The sequence below is a fragment of the Nelumbo nucifera genome, chromosome 8, assembly GCF_055504915.1.
Source record: "Nelumbo nucifera cultivar China Antique chromosome 8, China Antique-T2T, whole genome shotgun sequence".
NCBI lineage: Eukaryota > Viridiplantae > Streptophyta > Magnoliopsida > Proteales > Nelumbonaceae > Nelumbo > Nelumbo nucifera.
This window is the reverse complement of record NC_142656.1, coordinates 13,656,090-13,662,246: the sequence shown is the minus strand read 5'-3', so window position 1 is coordinate 13,662,246 and position 6,157 is coordinate 13,656,090.

Here is a 6,157-nt window from a genome sequence, read left to right as displayed (position 1 = left end):
GTTAATATTTCCTCAAAACCGTACACACGTGACCATCTGATGTTTAAAAAAAACTAATGTTGCCCTCGTCCCTTTCCTTTTGACCGGACCCCTTCCTCCTCTAATCCCTCTCTCTCTCTTCCCTCTATCTTCTTCCAACCGTCTTCGTCACCAGATAAGCGGAATTCTCCAACAACCAAATTGATGGCCCTTCAACAATAGTTACTTCTTTCGAGGGGTGTTGGTAGTGGCGCTAGAATGCTGAGATTGCCAATATCCGTTTCTGGAGCTGTTTTTTCTCAGCGCCAAGTCGAGGCTTCTGCATCTTCCATTAAGCTTAGGTAGTGTTGATTCCTCCGAACCCGTGGCGATGTTGTCGATGCTTCTTTAAATCTCCAAATCCCATAAGTCCCTCAAAATCCCTACTCGAATGATTCTTCCTAGCTTTCATTAAGCATCGACAACCCAATTCATCTCAACGATTCTCTGGCCTCATCAGAAGCCTCTCAACGATTCCATCGCCACCGCCAACTACCTGATTTTTTTTTTCATTCACCCATTACCTATTTCGAACTCAGAGCACAAAACAACCAGAAATTTATTGAGGTTCGTCGTTGGCTCTGATCTGACGACTTCCATTAAGGCTCACTGCCGGCTCTGTTTGGTGTCACGAGCTTGAAGAAGGTGAACAAGGCCGTTACTCTATAGTTCTCTTTCTTGTTTGAAGAACACAAAATGGCAAAAATAAATTGTGAATATGGATTTGAAAGGTATACTCCATATTCTAAAGTGCATTTCAACCTCCAACGGTGCTATGTGAGGCGTGTTTCATAACTCAGTGCAACATTTAGATTGCATCCTCGTAAGCCACTGGGAGGGGGTTTCGGGAGCAAGGTGGTTTTCGATGGAAACGATCAAGGCAAGAAATTGAATGGCCATGTTTGAGCAGAAGTCGTGATAGGTTGTGGAAGCTATGCTGCGGAGGACGAAGCTACCGCCATGGAAGTAAACCATGTGAGGGAGCTTGACGGAGGAGGTGTGAAGAGGGGATCAGAATATTCTGACGCAAGTTTTGTTGGCGGTGCTATTTTTCTTCTTTGAATTTCAGAACATAGAGGCTTCTATTCAAGGGCTATGGATTCTCTTAATCTCTTCCTCGAGCCAATCAGACGCCAAACCAGCAGCATTTCCACCATCCTCTGGTCTGCAACACTCATTCACTCTTCTGGTTCATGTAGGATCGATGTCAACACAAAATTTCTGTGCACCGGTGGCTCATATGGTATCGGTTGGTTTCCGTCAGTGATGACCACCGCTTTCAAAGGTTGCAGCGGTGGTGACGATGGCTTCGTTGACACTATACCGTGAGCGAAGAAGGTGAAGAGCGAGAGGAGAGAGAATCAGGGATTTAACAAAAGGGTAAAATTGGCATTTCAGATTTCCCGTTAATATTTAACGTCAATGACCATTTTTTCAAACAGTAAGGATAGTATTAGATAATAGTAAAGGTATTGTTAGTCAATTGATTAGACACTAAGGGTAATTTAAAAAATTTACCCTTCGAAAAATTACTATTGCCGTTAAATATTGACAAAAGCATGAAATGTCAGTTTTACCCTCCTATAAAACCTCATCCATCTTTCTTCGGCATCTCCTTCACGCATTTTGGAATCCGACTTCGGCCCACTCCACCCTACCCTACCCCTTCCTCTCTCTCTCTCTTACCCTCTTCTTTTTTTTTTTTTGCTCTGCCGCCACTTCTCCATTCAACAATCAGAGCGGGCACTTCCTTGTTGTCTGGATTGGTTTCGCTGTTTGGTATTGGTTCTACAGGAATAACAGGGTTGTTGCGGTAAAAGGAGCAGGTTTTGTGTTCCAGTAGCAGATCTGGGACCTGCGAACGAGAGAGATACTTCGTGGACATGGATTTCGCTGGTGAGTTCGAGATCGTGAGGCCAATGGCACACTTCAAAATGGTTCCACTGTCTGGATTGGTTCCGCAGGAACAATGGGGTTGCTGCAGTAGGAGCAGGTTTCAGGTTCTAGACCGCTGTAGAAGTACCAGGTTTCGTGTTCCAATAGCAGAGCTGGGACCTGCAAGAGAGAGAGAGAGATGTCATGCTTCCTCTTGAACTCTGTAGAAGACTGGGATCTGGAACCACTGTAGAAGGACCCTCTCACATGATGTCCTCAGCCTCCTTAGAGCCCTGGGGTTTTCACTGATATTGTTTTTCCTCTTGAACTCTTTGAACGAAATGGTTCACTATTTAGTTGTCAAAGTCCTCCCCTCTGAGGTGAGTATCTCCAGCAGTGGCATTCACCTCAAAGATACCTTCTTCAATAGTAAGGAGGGAGACATCAATGGTGTTGGGTCTCCGAGGTAAGTATCTCAGCCTCCTTACAGAGAGTTCACTCTCTCCCTCTCCTCTTCTCTCTCTCTAGATTTGGGTCCCCAAGGACCAAAAACACCATTGTCTTTATCTAGATGTGTACAGTACCAAGCTTGGGGAACGTAGGTCAAATCCCATTCCAAACTACTGACCCTATAAGAATGTAGGCGTGAACTTGCTGGGGTTGTAAGAAAGAAGTTGTGGTTGGGTTTAGAAGGTTCAGAACGAAGGGGAAGGAGAGGGAGAGAGAGGGGCAAAGAGTAACATGAGGAAGGCAACCCTATGCAATTCTTTCCTCGTCTCTCCCTCTGTTTTCTCTAAAACAGTCCCTTCCACTTCCCTTTCCCATAATTCTCATCTTAGTCTGAAGAACCCAATCTGAAATAATGAAGCCTGAAATAAGGAGGGCAAATTTGAAGGAGGAGAAGGAGAAGGAGAAGGATAATAGGAAGAAAGAGAAAGATGGAGGGAAGAGAGAGAGAGAGAGTCAGAGGAGGAGGTAGGGGTTGCCGGTGGAGAGGAAGAGGACAAGGGTAATATTGGGTTTTAAAAAAAAAATAAACATCACATGGTGTCACGTGTGTACGGATTTTGACGGAGTATTAATGGATACTGACTTCAAGGATAGAGCTAAACAATTGTAAAAAAAACTTGGGGTACCCTAAGACAATAGTTAAACAGTAAGGGTAATAGTTTGTCGATTAGCTAAATAGTAGGGGTAGTTTAAGAAATTTGCCCTTAACAGTCCATTTGGTTTGTGTGACTGGGATAGGAAAATAGGAATATTCTTCCCACGTTTGTTTTGAGAGAAATGATGAGATGCGATGAGAACTAGGTTCTCAATTTTTAGGACACGGGGTCTCACCAAATAGGTGCAGCCCCACTGCGACTGGAAACTACTGCAAAAATTTTATCGAAGGAGGTAAAGTTGCGTCGTCTTCTTCTCAGTCGCCATCCAACCATCTTCTCATTGGCGACATTTCCAACGATCTTTCTCGGAGGTAAGCTCATATTTGTGTTCCTCTCACGATTTCTGCTCCTTTCTGTACCATTTTTATCTATTTTCATGAATGAGCTCTCCATGAGATTTTCCCAACGCCTAGAGCCATCTATGGTCGTCCAGATCCAAAAACACGCCTGGTCTACCATTGAAGGCGTTTATTTTAACGCCGGAGCTCCAAATCTATCATCTGGTATCTGTCTTTTTATAGATCTGTTGCTTTTTCTAGACCTGCTATGTGCTATATATTTGTTTCAGAATTGTCGTTTAGATTTGATTATATTGGTTTCGAATACATTTGTCTGTGTTAAATTTTTTCTGTTTGTAGATTTGTTTTAGATCTGTTGTAGATTTGGTTTCAAATACATTCATCTTCTTCTCAATAATGCTCAAACTCATATACGTATTTTTTTTTTTCATTTTTTGTTGTGTTCCAGGTTATCTCAAGAAACCCAAGGGGTTTTTAAGCTAGGTAATACATCTCTGTCAACCCAAGCAAGGGGTTTTCATTTTTTGTAGTGGAGTAGTATATACTTTGGGTATTTCGTACTCTGTTGCTTTGAGATGATGAATAGCAGTAGTATATGCTAGTTTGAGCCAATCTGAGTTGGCTTTGAGATGATGAATAGCAGTAGTATGAATAGCAATAGTATACAACTTGAGTGTTAGTCAAACTGATTTCTTTACAGACATAGTTGGCTTTTGCGTGATGGAAATATCAATCATTTTTTTTATGTAAAATTTAAAGCTGACTGGTAAATATCAATCATCTAGGAAGAAGATGAAAAATGGAACCAAGGAATGGTAAAGCTGAATGATTCCATGTCTTCATTCATTCTATAGACTATACAAACTGACCCATTCCATCCAATTGGAGTTGGGGTCCCCTAGTATGATCTATTTATGATCATGACCATTGATTTGATTGTAACACATGGATGGATTGATGAACATAAACTTCTCAATTAATCAAAATGGTTTTTTTTGGAAGTTATATGTAATATACTTATTTTATAAACAGTAAAGAGTGAAAAACATTCATTTGTTTGGGTGAGTTGTGGTCAAGTTGGCAATGCAAAAGAATTGTGGTGGGCCTCTAGATTTTGTGTCTATCTGTAATTGGAGAGTGTATGGATTTGTCAAACTGTGATGGATCCAACAATCTTGTAAAATTTTCTCAGCAATCAAACACTGGGAAGCAGATTTGGCAGGATAATTGGTCTTAGCAACCGAACACAGGTGATAGGATTGAGAAAAAAAAGTTTCCCTTCTCATCCCATCCTTTTTCGGCAACCAAACAGACCATAAGATAATTAAGTAATTAATAAATAAGCAAATTAAATTAATTAATTAAATTAAATAAACAAAGCTAATTGATCTAAATAAGTAAAATCAAGCTAATTAAGTAGGGTTTTAAAATTTAACCTAAACAAAACTACTTTGGCCATTAGTTTTTAGGTCAATGGTTTAATCTTCCAATTCGAACGGATCAACCTATGATGTTTTGAAATAATAAAAAATGACCCAAAAACCATTTACTTGATCAAACAGTTTAGTGGTTTAACCATCCAAGTCAATGGTTGTTGACTAAGTTTAAAATTACAGTTCAACCCAAGAATTGCTCAATTCCATTTTATACTTGGCCCAAAATTTTTCAAAAAAAAAAAAAACATTGACTTAATCAACAAACTACTGTCCCAGATGATTGAACCGCTAAATTGTTTGGGGCAAATTTTTTAAACTACCCCTAAGGTTTAGGAAATTGATTAACTATACCCCTATTGTTTTAATATTGTCTTAAAGTACCCCTACTATTTCTAACAATTATCGCATAGCTCCATTCCCGTTAAGTCTCTATCATAAACTGTTTACACATAACTTCGTGTGTTTGATTTAATGTTATATTATACCCAAAATACCCTTTAATGGTCATAAATGCCCATTTCACTTACACAAAGAGATGAAGACCAAAACATGTGGTAGTCATTCGCAAGTACACTGGATTTTGTGTAGCATGCACATCAACGAACCGTGTGAACAGATCATTCATCAGTCACCACCATCATCTCTCCAAATTAGAATTTAGAAATCCTTGAGAATCTTTTGGACCCGTTCCAGGGTCACGAACAACACCATCGTGAATAGCCCCTGTTCCAAGGTCATGAACAAAGCATTCAACTTAACGCATTAAAGGAATTACAAAGACAAAATCCTTTTGAAACCAAGCAATCCGTTCTGTTAGAAAGTGACTAGTCGATACTTTACGATGCAATACCCCCACCGGATAGATGTAAACAACCCTTAACAAGTGCTCACTTGATCTTCTTCTTTGGCCTCAGCTGCTTGCTATGACCACATTTCTTCTTTCTGTAATTGACAACCCTGGGATGCGGACTACATAGCATTTCCTACAAATCATCTTGTCCTAATTGTATTTCCGATTCAAAGCCATCAAAGAAGGCTTAATAATTCCTCCACAAAGCCCCATAACCATATGCAATGTAGATTATTTCTGGATGTTGTAGTTAGCAAAGGCCTAGCCATGTTCGATCTGCTTTCCAGCGAAGGTCATCCTCTTCTCTACTCAAGTCGGCGGTGGTGATGACTATCCTTCCATCATCATCCTCTCTCTCTCTCTATATATATATATATATTTTCCTCTTTTCCTTTCCATCTTTCTCTTTTTCCATTTTTTGGCCATTGTTCATTGTCTTCCAACAAGAACAATGAATCTCAACGGTGATCTTCTCTTAGTCTTCCTTGTTATCACTACCAGCAAGCATTTCTT